At 56.5% G+C, this 21,240-nt stretch overlaps 1 protein-coding gene across 11 annotated transcripts in view; it reads left to right on the top strand.

The window, feature by feature from the left end:
* Nucleotides 1-21,240, top strand: part of LINGO1 (leucine rich repeat and Ig domain containing 1) — a 215,465-nt gene that overhangs the window by 5,459 nt on the left and 188,766 nt on the right. For all 11 annotated transcript variants that reach the window (XR_013450388.1, XR_013450389.1, XR_013450391.1 and 8 more), the window contains exon 2: nt 16,019-16,133. The gene's annotated coding sequence lies outside the window, so the exon portion shown is untranslated. The remainder of the gene's footprint in view (nt 1-16,018; nt 16,134-21,240) is intronic.

The raw sequence follows: 21,240 nt of genomic DNA, 5'->3' as shown, positions 1-21,240 counted from the left end.
GAAGTGATTCCCAGAGTTGTACAGTGAGCTGGGCGGACACTTGGTCCAGACACTTGCTCCATGGGCATTCTTCCCAAACCTTGGGGGTAAAGGCTGCGGAGAAGTGGGTCTGTCTTCGACAAGGCCTGTCTAGATCAAGCTTGGGAGTCCTAAAGATTCTCCACCCAGCCCTGTCTTCCTTACAGATACAGGGACAGGCCGTCATGGTGACAAGCAGCCAGTCCTAGCTGCGCTTGGTATGGGTGACACTCAGTGGGGCAGCGTTTCTCTGTCTGCCCTGCTGGCCTGGTGGGGGTGAGGGTGGGGGTCGGGAGGAGGGAGGAGGGGGCCTTCACCACCTGGACAGCCCTGGGCCATGTCCTGGCCGGCAGGGCGCTGCCTTCTGGGGAGGGTGGGGAGGACACTGGGCTCTGCCCCTGACCAGCTGTGTGACCTCGGCCAGGTCAGTGTCTGGCCCTCTTTGAGCCTCAGCTTCCCTCTCTGTAAAGATAGTTATTTCTGCGCCTGCCTCACAACACTGTTTTAGAGGCTCAACTCTAAATACATATTTTTATCCAAGCATGCTATTCCACAGCTGCAAGCCCAGGAGTCCCCAGCCCTACAGCTGCTGGTCCTGGAATCAGTCAGTGGCTCACTCGTGGGCGCCTCTTCTGGGCCTGGCTGTGCTAGCTGCGCCGGGGACAGAGATGAGTCAGACCAGCCCCTGACCTCTTGGGGTGTGCAGCCCTCACTCAGTAGTAAGTATTCCTTGACAGTCTCCCAAGCCCACGCTGGCTGTCACGCTCCCACTCAGTGCCCTCGAGCGCTCCCTGTTGCCTTCAGGCTGGCCACCGGACTCCTCAGTGCCTTGCACAGGGTCCGAGCCTCTGCTCCAGCCATCTCCCTCTGGTCCCCTGTGTGCACTCAGGTGCCAGCCAAATGCCACTCACTGTCCCTTTCCCACATGTTGTGGCTTTTTTCTTTCTCTAGGGTTTGGCTGTGCTGTCCCCTCCACCTGGTGCCTTCCTCCACCTCTGCCCATGTGGATCCCTCCCACTGTTTAATACTCAGCCCACATGCCGTATTTCAAGCCCCGACCTAGATGTAGTTGCTTTTTCCTCAGAACTGTGAACCTACTGTGTGCAAGGCCTAGTGTATGGGCGGCCTCTGAGCCATGGTGGTTTATCTCTCTTCATGGCCTGGGAATGCCTTGGTGGCAGGGACCAGGTTTATCCATCCTGGGTACCTAGCATGTCCAGGCACCTGGGGCCAGATGGGTTCAGAGAGGCATGAGGGGCAGCCCTCAGGGTCCCTGTGGCTAGTGCCACTTCCTCCTGCCTCTCGGGCCTGGGGATGCGGGCGAGGCCCAGGACATCTACTTGAAAAGCACCTGAGTTACGGGCGGCTTTTCTGCTGAGGTGCTCACCACAGACATGGCCTTCCTTGTTCCTGGAGGCTCCATTAGGCTGGGGCGGGGGCACCCAGTCGTTGGCCCACACGTAACTGTCCCTAGTGAATTGCAGGGCGTTCAGCAATTAGTGATTGATTATTTGGGGGTACTGATAACTCTTCCATTATCAAAGGGTGGAGGGGGGCCTAGCCAGTGTTTGTATGGGTCAGCTGGGCCTGGCTGGGAGACTGTGATCACGGCCATTGACTCCTGACCAGGAAGCTCCATAAACGAGAGCCAGAGGAAAGGAGGTGCAGGCCACCCTCTCTCAGATTGGAGCTGCCAGGGTTGGGATAGAGGGTTAGGGAGAAGGGGAGATTGGGGCGAGCAGGGAGCTTTTGCTCACTCTCGCCTCCCTCTGTCCCCACCTTCTATGTTCTGCCTCCAGTCTCAACTGGCCCTGGGTCTCAGCTTTCCTATCTGTTAAATGGGGATCTCAGGTCTGTGGGGTAACACTGTGCCTTGGAGTGAGATAGCCAGGCAGTTGTTGACTTGTCCTCATTTGTGCTTAATGGGTGGGGGCGTTCTGAGGCTCCCAGAGGGTGGTGGCTACTTGGGGATGGAGCCAGCACCACAGTCCCCAGCCCAGGGCTGCTCTGCAGAAGGGAGAGCGAGATGGTGGGTGGGAGGGGCGGGTTGGTTGGAAGACAAAAGTTGTCTCACTCAAGTGCTATGTCTGGCTCCTGAATGTGCTAAGGCTTCTCAGTGTGGAGTTAGGACTCAGTGGAATTCGTGCAAAAGCGATTTCTAGGGAAACCACATAAAGGAGCTGGCAGGGGGGATGTTTAACCTACTTGAGAGACCTAGCTGCCAGGAGCATGGGGCATTGTTTGTGGGGCTCCTGGCTCAGGGTACCAAGGCTTTTTTTTTTTTTTAAACTTTTTCTTAGCAACATTTTCAAACATACAGAAAGGTAGAGAGACTAGAATAGGAAACCGTGTATAGCATCACCTAGATTTAACAATTGTTGACATTTTGCCACATTTTGCCTTATCTTTTCTCCCCCAGAGTATTTTAAAGTAAATTATAGACGTCATGCCATTTCACCCCTAAATATTTCAGCATCCATCTCTAAAAAATAAGAGAAAATTTCTGTTGAACCTCAAGTGGTCATATATTCCTTTTCATTTTATTCTTGAGAGATGAGGATGCTGACAGATGAGGAGACTGAACCCTGAGAGGTAACCTGGCCTGTCCAAGGTCACAGAGCAGAGAGGGGGAAGGGAGGAGAGGTGGGACCTAGGAGGTGGCCACAGGTGTCAGCCCTGGACTGGCAGAGTCTCGAAGGGGAGGGGGAGGGCGTTGGTGGTCTGGAGCTGGGCCGGTGGCTGGAGCAGGATCCCAGTCTTTGGGGGGGGGGTTCCTTTGGCTCAGGCTGGGGGTTCTGCCTGGAAACAGGAAGTGACTGTCTTTTAGGTTAATCTGCTCTCTTCCTTTTGTTTGCTGCGGGGATTAATCAGGAACTGCAGCGTCAGGAAAATTTAAAACAACTTCTTGTTTATTGTTTAATTTAGGAGAATGTTATCAGGCTCTAGCCATGCAAGCGAGGGGAGCTTCTGCTGGCACAAGAAGCGGGGCTGCCCCCCACTAGCCACCTTGGGGGGCAGTGGGGAAGGCAAGGGGAGGGCTGGCCTGGTAGGAGAGTTTAGGATCCCAGTCTGGACTCTCGGGGGGTTTTGAGGGAACTGGGGTGTGTGTGTCAGGGGCTTGGGGCTGAGCCTGAGATCTGGGCTGGGCTAAAGACTATATCTCTTCAGAACAGATGGGAAGTGAGGCACCAGAGGGGTGAGCTCCTGGCATGTGTGCTGAAAAGGGGGAGAGCCCTGGTAGCCTCTAGCCATACGGAGGAGCCGTCCTTCACTCTCCTGCTCTCCAGCCTGGGCCCAGTCCTTCCCTGGGGAGACTCGTATAGAATGGGTGTCTTCTGCCAGCTTAGGGCAGGTGCGGGTCTCCCTGGGTTTTCTTGTCTCCTTGGGGTCAGGGGATCCTGCCCCCAGCACCCACACATGCTTGGGACTCCTTGTTCTGCTGTTAGTGACTTAGTATCTCTTGATTTTGTGAGGGTCACCGAGGTCTCGGGTATGGAATTGGAGAAAGTTGGAACTAGAAGGCAGCCCTGGAGATGATCTCATTTTTGTTATGGGTTTCAGGAAGGGAAACTGAGGCACAGGGAGTGGTTATCCTTGTCTCAGGGCCCACAGTTAAAAGCATTGTAGAGCCTTGGTGATAGTCTGGTGTCTGGCTTCTCAGTCCCAGGAACCCCTGCTTCTGGTCCAGCTGGGCTTGTGGTTCAGACAGACCAGTGTTCCCCAGTGTTCAAAGGGGAGGAGGCAGGCCCAGCTGGGAAAGGGCTGTCAGTCATCCCTGGGGTGGGCCCAGGTTCCCCCATTAGGGCCTGCCTCCCTGTGTGTGTATGTGCACACACACACACATTCACGCACACCTAGTTACTTACTAGTGGGGAGAATGGGTGTGCAGATCAGGAAGAAGGCTTTAGTGGGGTGTCCTGAGGTTCGGCCGTCCAGGGCTGAGACTGGCCTGCTGTTCTCCCATCTTTGCCCCCGCAATGAGGAAAGCCCTGAATAGTGCCAGGCTTACAGTTGGTTGGGCTTATTTCTCGAGGACAGGAAGTGGGGCAGGAGAGGCCCTTGGGAGAGAGGTGACCTGAGGGAAAGGAAGAGATAGAGACATCAAAACACTTTCTGATCTGTGGTCTATGGTCCTATGGTGCTTCCAGACCCTGCATCAAGCCTGTGTATTCTCTGCAGTTGGGGAAGGAGAGGAAAACAACCCAACCTTGAATGAGTGGCTGGTTGGGGCCTGTATGATCTGGATGATGTCACCACTCCTCCTGGTACAATGAGGCAGGTAATGGGCCCCTTCTGCCCCAAGAGTGAGGCAAGGAGGGCAGGGTATGGGCTGGGTGTTAGCCTGTCTGTGGCTGGACCTTCAGCCCCTGGGGGTGGAAAGCGGGCTGGGAAGGGTCAGAGGAAAGAGGGCAGGTCCTTGCCGCCCCTCCCCCCAGCCCGTTCCTCTGCTCTCCCAGCGCTGTAGGGATAGGGCGAGCACACCACCATACGTTCCCACACTAACTATATGCTGGAATCGAGGCAGGGCACAGAAGAACGTTACTTTTATTAATGCACACAACTGCCCTGCAAGGTGAAGGTCATGGACTCCATTTTACAGATGAGGAAACCGAGGCTTAGAGAGTCACCTAGCTGGTCACTGATGAGACTGGGATTTGAGGCTAGAACTACCTGGCTTTGCTGGACCACACTGTCTTTGGGACCTGGTTTCTGCTCTTGGCTACACCACTAACAGTTGTTCCCTGGGCCTTGGTGTTTGCCTTTGGCCAATGGGGCTTGGGGGTTGGCTGAGGGCTAGGTTGCAGCCACCAGCTGGAGGGGAGGCTAAGCCTCCTATCACCTCCTCCACCTGCTAAGGGTTCTGGTTGAGGCTTACCGCTGTTCTTGGGAGGAATCCTTCCTAGCCAAGCGAAGTGAGAGGCTCCCTGATGTTGTGCTGAGGGATTGGGCTTCCCGGGTGTATGCAAAGCCCTTGAGAGCCTCCCACACTCTTTGCTCCTAGCTGGTGTGTGCCTTCTGTGCATTTATCAGGTGACTGCAAGGCGGTGGGGGAACCTGTGTGCATATACGTGGGCCATCCTGAGGCCTGGGGAGGCACGTTTGAGGACTGAGCGTGAAGTAGGACAGGGCTGAGTTCACTGAACACCAACTGTTGGTCACAGTGCTGGGTGCTTTACATACCTTACCTCACTTAATCCTAGAAACAACCCCATGAGAGATGTACTGTCACTATTCCCGTTTAACAGATAAGGGAGCTGAGGCTCAGAGAGGTTGAGGGACTTGCAGAGATCACACAGCGAGTGAGTAAGGGAGCTGGCTTTTGAACCTAGGAATGAGCAGAGGTCTGTGCTGCTGCTGGGAGGAGGGCAGTTAAGGTTTCAGGAAGGACCTCTGGTGGCTGCTCTGTATTTGGAGAGTGGAGGCCAAGGGTCAGGTGAAAGGCCCGGGTGAGGAAGGGGTGGTTCAGAGGAGAGGCCTGGTGGGGAGTCCAGCATTGTGCCTAGAGCTGTATGTCCTTGGCTCTGGGTCTGTATCCTCAAACCTGCCTTAACTCCCCTTCAGGGGAATGGTACACATTCCTATGGTCCCTGATGAGCAAAGGCCTGGAGGTGGGACAGAGCGAGGCTCCTCAGAAACAGGGCAGCATGCCACGCCTTCAGCATGTGGAGGTGAGCGTGGGGGGCCTGGGTTGTGCAGGCCTCCAGTGCTGAGTTCTCCCGATTTTGAGCAGGGCCAGGTCTGAGGCTTGAAGGGATGGCTCTTGGGTGGCGGGGGCCGGTTAGTGGCCATGGGTCATGGGCAGTGGGGAAGGGGTGAGAGAGCAGAGGGCGTCTGGAGGCTTCTCCCCTTGTTCTGAGCCCCTATCAGTCAGTATAGGCCTAGGAGGTGGTTCATCTTTGCCTGTCTCTGTTCTTTGCTGTCCCTTTCCCGGCTTCCCAGAGCGTGGAGTGAGAGTGGGGAGCCGGGGGTCCCTTGCCCCTCCCAAGCCCCTCCCTTGGAGGCTGTAAATATTTTATCTCCACCATCTCTGCTGAGGAAATTGCTGCTTTTAACACCTTTTTTCCCTTTTGCTTGATATAAACGAATGCTGGAAAAATTCTGTGCCCGGCGCTCACTCTGTCGCTTCTGCTTGTGCCCAGAGTCCCCTCCAAAAACTCTAATTGCTTTTAAGCTGCGATAGTTGGCAAAAGCAATTTTCTTTACATTATGGAGAAAGGGGGAAAATCCACCACATTTTCTTCTTCTTTTTTTTTTTCCTAACCTTTCGTTTTGAGTTCCTCCTCATGGCTGCTAAGAAGATTCTGGGAGAGAAATGGAGTAGAGAGATGTGGGCGGGGAAGCAGAAGCACCCTTGGAGAGGGCCTTTTGCCTTTCTGGTCCTCAGTTTCCCCATTTAGAAGGTGGTCCTATGTCCGTTCATTCATTCAACAGACATTCTGGAGTACATCCCCCGCAAGCAACTCGAGGACCAGGACTAGCTCCGTCTTTGCTGCCACATCCCCAGCACCTAGCCCAGAGCCTGACACATAGTAGGCGCTCAGTTAAGATCAGTGGACTGCTCTACTGTAGGCCAGGCGCTTTGCAAGCACTGGGGCTGCACCGGGATGGGTCAGATGCAGCCCCTGGCCACAGGAGCTCACTGATTGGAGAGGATCCGCCAGACAAGCCTATTTGCTGCATTACTGAGTCCTCACGCAGGCTGCTACTGGGTACTCAGCAGGGCGGGGTGGGGGGGGGGTCGGGACAAGCCGCCCAGAGGAGGTCCTGGGCTACATTGTGAAGAGGGGAAGGAGTGTGACAGGTGGCCTGAGGCCAAGGAGGGGGGAATTCCAGATAGGAAAAGCCTGTGCGAAGATGAGGGGTGGCGAGCACTGGAGCTGAGGGTGGGGTCAGGCCGCGGAGGAGGTGAGGCTCCACGGTTGGGCCCAAGTTGCCTGGAAGAGCTTTCCGTGGGGGTGGGGAGTTTGGACATGATCCCAAGGGTGAGGGCGAGCCCTGGACGTGTTCAGAGCCGAGGACATGTGGGGATGATCCCTTTGCCTCCACAGTAGGGGTGGGGAGGAGGGGATGCCAACTGCGAGGCTGGTCTTGCTGAGCGGAGGGGAAAGGGAGGATGGCAGTGCAATTTTGAGACAGACAAGCCAGGGGACCCGAATTCCTGCTGCTTCTCTCCTCTGCTTGTGCTGTGGCGAGAGGCACCCGAGGCCTTCCCTGGACCCTGGGGTGTGAGGGGCCCCCAGGATAGGGAACCCCAGTTCATAGTCCTTTGCTGCCATAGTCAGTCAGGTTTGCCTGGCTCTCGGTTCCTCAAGACCCTTTACAGTGTATGGAGCCTGCTGACCTCTGACCTCTCAGATGACCTTAGAAACCATCCCCTGAGGTGGCAGAGCAGGTGGCCAGTTCCCACTGCCAGGGATCGGACGGGTTTGCCCCAGGGTTCAGTAGGCAGGTGCAGACAGGGTGGGGATTGAACCCGGGTCTCAAGCCCCCCACCCAGCTGGCTGCCCCCACCACCTCTGCGGAGCTCTCCTCTGCCTCCAGAACCTCCTCCCCTCCCCTCCCCTGCCCTGCCCTGCCCTGCCGAGCCCCGTGCTCCTTCCCTGTTTGCAGAGCGTGTGGGGCTTTTCAAAAGCATTAATGATAGAAAATAGATTGGACTCGGAGAGGAATCATCACTGGGCATTCTCGGAGGGCTGCCTCTGCCCTCGTGTCTCTCAGCCATGCTGAAGCCGGCAGCCGACCCGAATAGGAATGAGTCCGAGGCATTGCTCTTAATCTGTTGGGGAGCCCTCCCTGGCCACACGGCACTCATCGGCAGAAAACTGTCCGCAGTGAGGCCCCAGCGCCTGCAGGCATCACCAACCAGGACTCATTTCTCTCGGATGGAGTCACAGTCCATGGCTATGGAGGGGGCGGGGGGGGGGGCAGCTCGCCTTCAGCCCTTGGCAGAAGACACAGCACCAAGGAGTGGAGGGGGGGCTCGTGCCCAGTCCCCTCTCCCCTCTCCCCTTCAGCCCTGGGCAGGAGACATAGTACTGAGGCCGGCCTGGGCTGGGGTCGGGGAGGTACCTATGGAACTGCCAGGGGCTCCTCAGGGTCTGGATTCCTCATCTGGGTATTCAAGGCCCCGTGTGAACTTGACCCACTTTGTCCTGTCTCCTCCAGGAAGCCTTCCTTGATCGCTGCCTGGCTCCCACTGGGTTTTCCATTTTTGAGCCTCTTCTGGCCTTTGGAACAGGGGTACAAACCTAGTGCCTGAAGGGGACAGGCAGGTAACAAGTGGAGCAGTCGGGAGGGGTGGAGACTGGCAGTGTGAAGGCATCGTGTGGGAGCCCTGTGATGGGCGCTTTCTCGCTCGCTCCACGGCCAGCCTGAGCTGTCATCCACCAAGCAGCAGGGAGCTCCCAAGGGCAGGCCCTGGTCTCCCTACTGATGCACGTGTGGGCTGGGCACCTGGGAGGCTCTGGGACCTGGGCAATAACTTAGGGCAACCTTCTCACTTAGAGCTGGGGAAACTGAGGCCCAGATGGGGTGGCCAGGAGGGCTCACGGCAAGCACACTATACATCCATGCTGGCATAACCTCACAATGGGAACAGGAGGAGGGTTTTTGTACCTCGTTTTAGGAGACCGAGGCTCAGGGTGGCTGGATCCGGGGGACACTTGAGGCCTGCGTTTGAGTCAGTGGGTTGGAGCCCCGGTGCCAGCTGCCTCTTTCTGGCAGGATTGTGGGGTGCTGAGGTGTGCACTGAGTTGCCTGAGGGGGCCAAGGTACACTTATGCCCAGAGTGAGCCCAGCTAGGGGCAGCAAGCCCGGGATCCTGGCCCAGTTCTGCCATCAACTCCTGGTGTGACCCAGGCAGAGAGCTCTATCTGTGCCTCAGTTTCCCCAGGCCAGTCGGAGAGAGGCCCCTGAGGGGTCAGAGTGAGTTTGGGGGGCCCCAAGAGCTTGTGTGGCCTTGGCCTGGCTTCCAACCCTGCTCAGTGTTTCCGTCCGGCCCCTGGGCTCCTTTGGCCCCAGGCCAGGCTCATAATGAAACCTCTTGCTCCTGTCCTTTGTAGGGTCACCGTCATGTGGGAGATGGTGACGGGGGCACCCAAGAAGGGCTTGGGCTCTGCAGGCCTAGTTAGCAGTATGGGGCAGTCAGGGAAGCCTGTCCCCTACCCAAGGAGGGAAGAGGGACTCAGGCCACCACCAGGTGGGAGGACTGTACACTCAGCTCTGTAGTCTGGAGCCTCACCCCTGCGTGACCTTGGCACTTCCTTTCACATCAGTGTGGACTCACAAGGATGCCTTGTGTAGCCCTGGGCTGTAAGATAGGAGGAGCCAAGGCCCAGAGAGTCCATTCACCCACTGTGACCTCGCCTGGTCCAGCCTGTGCCCGCACCCCTCGGTGATGAGAAACTCACCCCTCCCCAGGCAGCCCTGCCCTCCACCTGAAGGAGGTTTGCTCCCTCTCCCCCGACCACGTGCATAAATTCACATCTAGTTTGGTGCCGTTTCAAGGCTCCCAGACTCCTAAGTCGCCTCTCCCTGGGGACCCCAGTTAGAAACTCCTGCTTTAATCATTCTCCATGTGACTTGGATAATGTCACCTCTCATGCTGACCTAGGGCAGGGCACCAGGCATCTCAGTCCCCAGTCTTCTTTCTGCTCCGACCCCGTGAAGATGCCACTCTGTGCCTGGCTGGGGTCGAGCGCTGTGATCACCCACTTGTTCTTTCCACAAACATCAGTCCTTGATGTCTTGTCGGTGCCAGGCCTGTGCTGGGCTCTGGGTGCAGGGAAGAGCAGGACCCACCCCCTGCCCCGGGAAGTCATGTCCGTCAGCACTCACAGTTTGGGGGGGGCGGTCAGGGCAGGACAGAGGTGCTCCCACCTCAGCCTGTTGGGAGAGGCTTCTTGGAGGACACTGGGGACTGGTCAGGGAGGGAAGGCATCCCTGCAAAGGAAGCGACAAGCGCAGAGTTTTCGAGGCCCGTCTCTGTCAAGGTGGCAGATGGCCCAGTCTGCAGAGGGTAGGGGAGCGCTGGGAGGCACTGGGTCAGGCATGAGGCTGAGGGCCAGCTGGGGATGGGGCTCTGCTGTTTCCCACCTGCTCCTGGTCTGTCTGCAGGTCTGTTGGCTGCCCACGTACCCTGACACACACACACACACACACACACACACACGCAATCCCACTGACTCTAAATGCAGACATGACTACACACACACCCTCCACAGTTCATCTCCACAGGCCACCTGAGCCCCCCTCTCTCTGTGAGCACTGCACACACCAGGCCCCTCTCCTGGTGGGCCCATGGGCTCGCCCATCCTTTTTCTTTGTACAGAGAACCCTGTAAGAGCCTAGAGCTGAGCCTCAGAGATCCCTCCCCTCGAGTTTTTTGCAAAGACACTTCCATGTTGCCCTTACCTCCGGTCTCCCCCTGAGCCTCAGCTTAGGGTTTCCCAACACTGTGATACCCCAGGGTTTTCTGGACACCCAGGGAAACCTCCCACGCTAGCCCCGGAGGGCCAGAGCCCTGCTGAGGAGCCAGCGGCCCTGGCGTTAGCCCCAGACAGTCGGGATTGTCTGTGTGACCTTGGGTAACCTTCTGCCCTGTCAGCCTTGGTTTGGGGGGCGGGGATATGGGCTCCACATTCTCCAGCATAGGTTCTGAAACTGGTTCCAGAGCCCTGGTGTGCAGGAAGGTGCCTGGGGGCTTTGGAGGCAGGGGGAACCAGATAGGCCCCTTCCCTTCCCACCACAGCACGGCTGCTTAGATCTGCATTTTATATGAGGGTTCAGGCAGGACTTAAAAGAAAAACCCATTAACTCTTTATTGATTTTGTTTTTCTGATTACAAAAGAAAATCCAACAACACGCTTGTGGGTAGGAGCCCGTGGCAGCTCCTTCATCCCCTGCTAGGAGGTGTTCACTGTAACATCTGGGTATTGTTGGGCCATATACCAACAAATTGCTATTTATAAAAATGGGCTCATTCTGAAATAGCATTGTACAGCTTGTTTTTTTCATATTGTTATACATAGATATGCCTCTTTCTGTCAAATGGCTGCAGAGTATTCCAGAGTATAGATGTGCTGTATTTTATATGAACATTCCCTTATCAATAAGCACTGAGGTAATTTCCAATTTCTTTTTTATTCTTACCAGCGATACTGCTGTGAGCATCCTTGAGTGTTTATATGTGACTGTCTCTGGTATGGTTTCTGTAGCAGAAGCTCCTAGAAACGGGATTACTAGTTTGTAGGGTATGTGGGTTTAAAGCGTTCTTCGATATCACCAAATTACCCTTCCAAAGGTTGAGCCAATTCCCCCTCTCTCCAATGGTCGATGAGTGCTCATTTCCCTACATCCTTGCCAGCACTGGTTGTTATCAATCATTTTAATTTTTCCCAATCTGATGGGCAAAAAATGGTATCATGTCATTTTCATTTGCATTTCCCTGATTGCTAGAGAGATAGAACATCTTTTCATGCATTTATTGGCCAATTGAGTTCTTCCTCTGTGGATTTCTATTTCACTGCCAATTTCTCTTCTTTTGTCTTTTTTCTTATTGATTTGTGGTGGCTCTTTGTATATTAGTGATGTTTTCTTCCAGTGTCTCACTTGCCTTTTAACTTGCTTATAGTGTCTTTTGCCATACAGATGTTTTACGTGTTTATGTACTTGGATTTATCAAATTTTCACTTTATGGCTTCTGGATTTAATGTCTGGCATAGAAAGCCTTCCCCCACTGCATAAGATTTCATTTCAAATAAGAATTTTATTGCTGAAAAATCTTTGCAAAGCTCCAGTTTGCAGGCTTCTCCTGGCAGCTGCAGCACCGGCTCTGGGGGAGGGAGGGATGGCCCGTCTGTCCTTTCTTTTCTGTCACTGCCTTTCCGTCTGTCTGTCTGGCTTAGGAGTCGTGGTCACTCTGTCTCTCATGTGCTCGCCCCCTCCTTTCTGTGTCTCTACTGTGTTTCTACCCCCAGCTGGTTTCCCGTGATGGCAGTAATTAGGAATGTGAGATGGCAGCCATCGCAGTCCTCGGTGGGTTGGGAGGCTGGCGGGAAACATGCCCAGTCCCCTCCTAGCCTAGCCCCAAGTCTTGTGGGCTGGTGGGCATGCCCTGGCCAAGTTTTCTTTTTCAGAGACACTCATTTCCTGCTGGGAGCCTTAGGGCAGTCTCTGAGCAAATCTAAGTCCCTCTTCCACTGGGAAGCCTTCCTAGATAGCTCCTTCTTCCACTTCCACGGTCCCAGACCTGGCCTCTCTTTGTCCTCACCCGTCGTTCCCCATCTTGCCTTCTCAGCGCTGAGCAACCTGGGGCTACCTCTTGGGAACTCGGTTTCCACTTGGGTAAAATAGGTCCTGGGGTCTGTACCAGCTGCTGAGAGGGACAGCCCATGTAGGATACAGCCGAGCTCTGGGAGGTGTGCCCTCCTGCCCGCTCAGTATTAGCCCCCTGCCAAAAAACCCAAACACCATAGGAGAGAACTTTCCTGTTGCTAACAGAGAGATTGGGACTTAGTTCCACAAGGGCAGTGACCGACGGCTAGGGCTCCCTTGTTCTCTGCCCAGTGCAGGGCCCCAGGCCCAGGGCAAGGCTTGGCTCGAGGGGGGTGCCAGGGAAAGCAGGAACAAGTCAGGAAGCTGCTGAGCCTGGGGCAGTTGGCGGGGGGGGGGGGGGGGAGGGCAGGCAGGCATGGCATTCTGGGAGCTCCTTTTGTGTAGCAAGGCACTATCCTCATGAGTCCTTATTCCTAGAGACTGGGGGTGCTCATGGGGAACACCTCCGGGTGTTGAGGGCCCCAGGTGGGCTCAGTGTTGCCTCACCCTGGAGGCCTCTGTATGGGGCCGTCAGGAGGCTCTGGGCTGAGGAAGCAGCTGGGAGACGAGTCAGGGAGATCCAGAGTCTCTTTGAAGCATGGCTCAGAAGTGTGGCACTGAAGTCTCTGAGGAGACCTTCCCTGGGCTCCCGTGTCTCTCTGGACTTCTGTCCCAGCACCTTCCTTCTGCCCGTGATGGCCTGTCTCCTCTCTGAGCTCCTGGCAGGTAGGAGCGGTGTCTTTTACGTCTTTTTATTCCAATCATCAAGCACAAAATAGGCCCTTACCAAGACTAGAATGAATGAATGAGTAAATGAATGAATGAATGAACAAATGGATGGATGGATGGATGGAAAGCTGGGGGTGTTGGGTAGAGGGTTCAGGTCTGCGGAAGAAGAGACATGGGTTCTGGGCTTGTCTTTTTGGCTGACTTGCTGGGTGACTCTGCCCTCAGTCTCCCCATCTGCTCAGTGGGTGTGGGTCTCTCAAGCTCTGTGGTCCTATGACTGCGTTGACCAGAGCGGGCACATACCTGTGTCTCTCTGTCTCTCTCCATCTGCCCATCTCCCCCTGCCAGTACCAACCTCTGTGTTGGTGGTGTTTGCTCAGCACCTGCTCGGTGCTGCCCCACAGGATGGAACCCACTTGGGCGGCACCCTGGAGTGGCGGTTTCTGCAGGAGTCTCACCTCCCCAGGGCACGTGGCAATTCTGTTGAACACACAGGCCTCTGATTCCTGCAGCTCCCAGGGCTCCACTGAATGGGCAAGGAGCCAGGAGGGCAGGTGGGAAGCCCCCCACCTCTGTGGTGGTCTCCTTACCCCTCTTGGCTGTGAGGTCAGCAGCCGGGATTTCACGTCCTTCGTGGAACTCGGCACACAAGCAGGCCCCGGGCGCAGGAGAGCTCCTGGCTCCCACTGCGTCTCCCTGCCCCAAATCATTGTCATGCTCTGCCTGTGGTCCCATTTCCATAGCAACTCCTTGTGATGCCACTGAGGAGAGTGGGAGCTTCAGGAAGGTTTGGGGAGGAGGGAGCAGGAGGCCCATTCCTTATCTTGGAATATGGCAGCTGGGGGGCTTGGGGTGGCACTGACAGAATGGCTTGCCCTGCCAAGCTCAGGTGGCACTGGGCTCAGGGCTACCAGCCAGGTGGTGTGGAGGCCTACCAGGAACAGGGCTGCCCGGGTTGGCCTGGGCCTGGCTGGCTTGTGCCAGTCTACCTGGTGCCAGCTTGCACAGCCACTGGGGGCACCCCTGCCTGGCTAGGGCCTGGCTTGGAGGACCCAGGCCTGAGGGACTGCTCAGGCTGTGGTTACCCATCTGTCCTAGGCTGGCATCACTCTGTCCTGTCTTGTCCTTTAGGAACAGCAACCTTTGGAAGGCACCGCTGGGGCTTGCTGGCCGCAGGGGGCAGAGTTTGGGGCTGGCTAACTGTGGGGCTAGGCAGGTCCCCTGTTATGGGATCTACCCTGTGCATAGCTCTGTTGTCAGGTCAAGAAAGCCACGGTGGGCCCAGAAACCTGCTCAGTGCCCATTTCTCTGCCTCATTCTTTGAGAGGTTGGCAGCCCACGAAACAAGAAGTCTCTTGCTTCCAAAGAGTCCCTCCATCTTAACCTACCATGTAGGTGAGAAATTCCACCATTCACATCTTAGAGTTGACAGAATATTGATCTTGGGAAGGACCCAGAGGCCTTTGCTGTCTTCTGCCCACATGACGGCAACACCTCCGCACCCTATCCACCCATGCTTCCTTCCATTCGTTCCATCTGGCAGGCCTCATGAGTCCTCCTGGGGACCTACGCCTGTGCTGGACGGTGCCATGTGGGGAACCAAGAGGGAAAGGAGGAGCCAGCCTGGCCCTCGAGGGAGGAAGGGAGCTGCTGACCCTTGTGAGGGCTGCTGGGAGCCAGGCCAGGTGAGAGGCCAGCTCTCCACCTCTCCCTCCCATTGTCACGGGCTTGAGCCACCGCTGGAGGCCACTTGTACTCTTGTTTTCCTAATCCTTGCCTTCGTGTTGACTCACATTTGAAGGTGGGTTTCCCAGCGCTCCCCAAGCCACACATCCGTGAAGTCACGGCTACGGTGTGCTCATGCTATTGTTATTTTTGATACACGGAAGAATAAACACATAACAATGAAAATAAAAGCATTTGTCTGCGTACCACCTAGACTCCCCTTGTGCCTGCACACACTTTGAGAAGCGCCGATCAGCTGGGCATCTCTTGGCAACAGCTCAGGAAGGGATTTGGGGCTTCATCTGAGAGGTGGAGGAAACCAGGGCTCAGGAGGGAGCTCAGCCCAGCCCACACAGCTGGCACGCATGAGAGCTGCCTCCTTGGACTTCCAGCCCGAGGCCTGTGTCTGGGGGCCTTGCCAAGGAGACTGAGCCCCCTAGTACCCTTCCCCACTCATGGAAGTTTCCCTTGGAGAATATTTGGTGAAGGAATAAATCAGGAGAGGTGGAGAAGGAAAGGATGGGTGGGCAGGTCCTTGGGAACCAGGAGGCCAAGGCTCAGGCCACAGGAGAGGCCCCCTGGTGCTCTGCCTGCACCCCTCTCTAGGGTCAGCCCCCAGGCCTGCCTCCTGGACCAGGTGCTGGCTGGATACCACTGAGCGCCAGGCCAGGTGCCCCTTCTCTCTAGTTATCTTCCCAGTGGACCAGGCAGGAGCACCCGTATCCCCATTTTATGGACAAGGGAAGTGAGGTTCAGAGATTTGATTGTCCCAAGATCATAGAGCCAGTGTGTGGGCAAGCATATTCAGAGCCCCACCCCCAACTTGGGGCCAGAAACCCCACCATTCCCAGGGCCCTACCTGCTGCAGCTGGTGGTACGTGAGTGTGTGTGTGTGTGTGTGTGTGTGTATGTGTGAGAGTACATGTGTGTAAATGCCAGTGTGTGAGTGATACGTCAGTGTGTCAGTTAGTGTAGTAAGTGTGTGTATGTATTTGTGTGAGACCATATGTGTGTATAAGCGAGTGGGAGCGTGCCAACGAGTGAGAGCACATGTGTGTGTGTGTCAGCAAGAGGGAGTGTGTGTGTGTGTGATGTATGTTTATCGCCCAGCCAGGTGCAATCAGACCCACTTGTGTGTTGTGTGCATAACCCCCCCGCCCCCCCCCGCTCCCTGGAATTGCCCCCTGCGGCCTGGCCCTGGCTGACAGCTCATCTCCTCTTTCTCCCACAGCCTCCTGTGCCCACAGCCCCTGAGGCTCCGGTGCCTACAGGCAAACAGGGCGACTGAGTCACACCCAGGCTGACCCCAACCCACTTGCCTTTCCCCAACGCCTGCCTGACCTGAGGTAAGAGGCCACCGTGTTCCGCAGGGCAGAGGGGGGCGGCAGGGGCCATGGAGGCAGGTGTGGGGTCCCCAAGGGAGAGGCTGTAGGGAGGCCATGGAAGAGCCTCCCATGGAAGAGTGGGTTCCCCCCTCTCTCCCGCCCCACGGGAGGCCAAGTCTGGGCGGTTTGATGTGGCAGTGCCACCTTCTGCTGTCCCTTGCGAAGGCAGGGCTCTGAGAGCCAGATCCCCAGCCCGGGATGTTTGGAGTGACATGGTTTCATGGATGCGCCAGCTAACGGGTTCCCATGTGGTGTGGGAGGGCACCGATGGTGAGCCGGAGGGATCTGTCCTTGGTTCGGTCACATTGTTGGCCAGATGTATGCATGACTTCAGGAGGGAGAGGGAACGTGGGGATTAAGACTGTCAGGGCCCAAGAAACTGTCAAGAGACACCAGCACAGACCCCAGTGTGTGGAGTTTACCGGAGCTCCCAGCCGGAGTCAGCACACAGATCTGGGCGCCTTCAGGGCAGGAGGCTCAGTCCCAGGTGTGGGCGTGTGACAAGTACTGGCAGCCAGGTGACCTTGGCTCTGTGTGAGCAGAGTGGATGGCTTGGACCGTATCATGAGGAGCGGGATATTCAGAATGTGGGAGGTGACAGGCCCTCCCACTGTGTCCCATGTGAGGCAAGTCCTGAAGAAGTGGTAGATGGGGAAGGAAGGGGACCTGGGGTACTGCCTGACTTGACTCCTGGCTTGCTTGTGACCTTGGACAAGTGACTTCTACCCTTTATCTGGGCCAATCCGCTGTTCTTTACAGGCTTCTGGGACTCATGAGAAGGCTGCAGAGGGGCTTTGCTAACTAGAAGGAACGCTAGGGGAAGGCTGGGGGCAGCAGGCTGGACTGCAATGTTATACCCATTTTTCAGAGGAAGAAGACCCAGAGGCTCAGCAGAGCAGTGAGCCTTGAACCCCTTCTCCTGAAGGATTAGGTGACAGTGATGGTGTGGCCGAGGCTTAGCCAGTGCTGGCCTCCCCCCCAGGAAGCTGGTGGGGTGTGGCAGGGAGCCGACGGTTGGATTTCCTTCCGGACTCTAGGCCTTGCTTTGAAGTCCAGTTATCTCTATCGAAATCTTCCTGCTAATCAGTCAGTTCTGGGTGGATTGAGCAGCTAATTAGCCCCCCTGGTTTAACCTGTAATTGCTGCTGGGAGATGGGGAGAGGATGTGGTCAGGGTTATTTGCAAGGCCACCAAGGGCGATGGGAGGGCTGTGGGCAGGGGCATCAGGGAGGCAGGGAGGCCGGGCCCTGCCCCCAGCCTCATCAGGGGCCACACGCATCCTCCCTGCTGCCCAGGGGGACAGCCCCAGGCAGCAGGAAGCTCAGCGGGCAGAGACAGACTGGGAAACTAATGTGGGGCGCAAGCGGCTCCCTCAGCGGGGCTGTGGGGCTTGGAGGAGGGGACGCCTGGGCTGAGCCGTGAAGGCTAACGGATTCTTTGAAAATGTTCTATTTTTCTCGTTATTTAAAAAAAAAACCAAACAACAGCACGCATTCTGTATAGAAAACATGAGCACTTGAGTGTTTTGCCTGTCAGTCTTTTACCAAATATGTATTTATGACATAATTGGGATCAGACTGTACTTACTGTGTTCTAACCTGCCTTTTGTTCTTCATACTATACCAAGATCATTTTCCCATTGTGAAATATTCTTCTGTAATGTGATTTTTAATGGCAGCATAATGTTCCAGCCTGTGTGTGCTGTAGCATGTGTAACAATTCTCCCTTACATATTTTGATTGTTTCCAACCGTGTGTCATTATAAATAGTGCCTGCCCCAGCAGGAAGACCTATGCAGGGTTTTGATGGTTTGGGGGAGGGGAGGATGTAGTGGCAGGGACTTTGGAGGGTTTGAGGAGTGCCGTGCCTAGGAGGGCGCAGGGCTGGTCCTGGGGAGTTTCTGAGGGGTCCCGGGGGGCTGAGACCCGACCTAGCAAAGCTCTGGAGGGTTTGCCTCACTGCCTCCTGCCTCCCATGCCCGCCCCACTGCCCACTCCTCTGGTGCTCCTGTGGTTGGAAGGGAGGGGGCAGGATGGCAGGGTGGGGGAAGGACAGGCAAGGCTGAGGGTCCCAGGTGCTGCAGCCCTTGACTTCTCGCTCACTGGTGGGCTCAGGGGCACTTAAATCAAGCCCCTCTGTCTCTGGCGAGCCCCGCTCGGCTCTCCGCCTTGCAGGAAGGATGCACACAGAGGCTCTGAACATTTACTGACTCCTGAATCAGAGAAGCCTTCCTTCATCCCCTCGCTGGGAAGTGGAAGGTGGCCCCTGATCCCGAAGAGCCAGGGAGGGAGGCTGGGCGTGTGATGTCACTTTCGGGAGGCTTCTCTGAGCTCCGGGCTCATCCCCAGTACTCCAGACTAGACAGAAGAAAAACCAGATTAAGTAAATTCATTGTATAAGGTTAGGGAGTAATAAGTGCCATGGAGAAAAATAAGGTAGGAAAAGGGAGTGGACGAGCAGGGGAAGCCATTCTCTGCAGGGTGGTCAGGAAAAGGCATCTCAGGTGAGGTGCCCTTTGAGCAGAGACCTGAGGGGAGTGGACAGGCCCTGAGCTGGGAGCAGCCGGTGGGGAAGAGGGGCTGAGAAATAGGGCCGTGCAGGGCCTTGAGTTAGGTTGGATGGAGGTGATTTGTGGCTCAGAGGCTACCACTCACTGCCTCGTGGGGAAAGGGCTGGGGGGGGAGGGGCAAGAGTAGAGGCTGGTGGGTGGTTAGGAGGCTCCAGCGTCCGTCCAGAGAGAGATGGCAGGCCAGGCCTAGGTGGGGAGGCTTGGCTGCTTGAGGCAGGCTGAGGATGGGCTGCGGGCGAGGGGAGATCAGAGCCTGAGAACGGGGTGCGTGGTGCAGGCTTTGACTGAGCTAAGCAACCGGGGGCTGAGCAAGGGCAACGAAGAGTCCTGCTTGGAGGCAGCTCCCACTATGTTCAGACCACGGTCGCAGCCACACGCCTGGCCCCCTGTGCATCTCTGCACCTGAGAAGCCAGGCTCCACGTGGCTACGCAGGCCGGGGGTCTGTGAGGCTGCCGCTGAGGCAGAGGCTAGGGCTGGGTGTGTGAGGGAGGGAGTCGGGGGCTTCTGGTGCGGGGTGTTTTAAAGCTTCTGAGGCTGGACCAGGTCTCGAAGCTGGGTGATCCAGCCCGGGGGGTCTCCCTGCCTGTGGGGGTGCCTGTTACTCTAGCCTTGCGACGAGCTCTCTGGAATGACCAGCCCAGAGAGACTGCCGCCAGCTACCCTCCCAGCTGCTCCTCCCAAATGGCCTCACGGTTGGCACTGTCATTTTGTAACATTCTTCAGGGCTGCTGTGGGCAGGGAGTGGGGTGCGGATACTGGGCCCAACTTCTCCCGCTGTCCCCGCAAGGGGAGCCTCAGCCTGGGGGTCTGGAGCAGCCCAGGCCCCTCTGAGCCCTCCTGGTGGTCACGACTACAGGCCTGCCTTCATGCCATGCTCCTCCTCAACAGCCACCCCCCCCGCCCCCCGCCAGGGGTTCCTTGCTGTCTGAGGTTGAGCTCCAGACTCCTCCTTCTGGGTATTCAGGGCCTGTTGTGATTTGGCTCAAGGCTGCCCTTCCTATCCTTCTTTCCAACAAGGGACCCTTGTCCTCCATCCCACCCACAGCAGGCTCGATCTCACCTTCCATTACTTCCGTCTTGAAAGCTTTTCTCCCCACCAGCCAAATCCCACCCCTCCCAGAACACCTCCCCCACTCTCCTACCCACTTCGGCCCCTTTGAATGGCTGTTGGTACCTTTTATCTAGGGCGCTACCCTGTCATTTTGCTGTCATCGTCCTCACCTTGTCTTTATCTTTGCCCTGCTCACCCTCTCCTGCCTCAGTCCCCCGCTTGAGTGCTGCCCCTGTCCCCTGCTCCATTATCAAAGCTCTTCCCAAATGGAATCGTGCTCAACCCCTGGAGCTCAACCCCTGGAGCCTGGCTCTGCATCAGGGGCCCATCAGGACCTTCTGATCCAGAGTCACCGGGGGAACCCAGGAATCTGGATGGCTAAAGAGCCCCACAGTCACTTTTGATGATCAGCCAGGTTGGGCTGTGCTCGCCCAACCCAGACTCACGCTGGGGGAGGGCCGGTGTCCCTGGGAGCATGGCCTCTGACCTTTCCTTGCACTCTGGCCGGGATGGGGACCTCGCTCTCTCCAGGCCAGCCCAGGCCCCAGGGGCAGCTCAGCTGTGGACGCAGCTCCACCTTGTGCTGACTGAACTGAACATGCCTCTCTGAAGCCTCTGTGGGTGGGTCTAGGCTCCACATGGGGCGGGGGCTGCGTTTGGCACCTGGAAGCTCTCCTTTCCTACTCACGGGGGTTAGGGGGCGGTGAGGGGGCTTGGCAAAGCGTGGGGAGTTGGGTGATGTCTGTGGCTTGATGGAGGACTTACCTCCGGCCACGTCTGCCTGCCTGGAGCAGCTCCCACTATGTTCAGACCGTGGTCGCAGCCACACGCCTGGCCCTCTGTGCATCTCTGCTGACTTAGCCGACCTGAGGGTGTTTCGAGAGCTCGGCCCATTCCTCGTCTCCTCCTTATCTCAGCCGAGTGGAAGGGGGATGCTGGGATCCCGTCCGTTCTCACAGGCACTCATCGGGGGCCTACTGTGTGCTGGGGCTGATGGGAACGAGCCAGGGGTAGAGAAGGTGGGGTGTGTGTAGAGGGACACAGCTGCCGCAGGCCTGAGTCAGCATGAAAAGCTGGGTGTGTGGGTGTCGCAGTTTGCTGGGTCTGGTGTACAAGGCACCACACGTGGGGGGCTTACACAGAAATGTGTTGTCTCCCAGCTCTGGAGGCTGGAAGTCAGGAAGCACGGTGTCGACGGGGCTGTGAGGGAAGGGCCTGTCGGTCAGTGGCTTATAGATGCCCATCTTTCCCGTGTCTGGCCATATCGTCTTCCTTCTGTGTGCGTCTTGTCCAAATCTCCCTTTCTTTTAAGGGCACAAAGCCATATGAGATTAAGGGCCCACCCTACTCTGCTATGAGCTCACCCTAATTAATTAATTACATCTGCATTGACCCAGTTTCCAGATAAGCTCACATTCTGAGGCCCTGGGGTTTAGAAGTTCAACAT

Source organism: Halichoerus grypus, chromosome 8 (genome assembly GCF_964656455.1).
Source record: "Halichoerus grypus chromosome 8, mHalGry1.hap1.1, whole genome shotgun sequence".
Classification (NCBI taxonomy): Eukaryota; Metazoa; Chordata; class Mammalia; order Carnivora; family Phocidae; genus Halichoerus; species Halichoerus grypus.
This window is presented reverse-complemented; position numbering and strand designations above follow the sequence as displayed.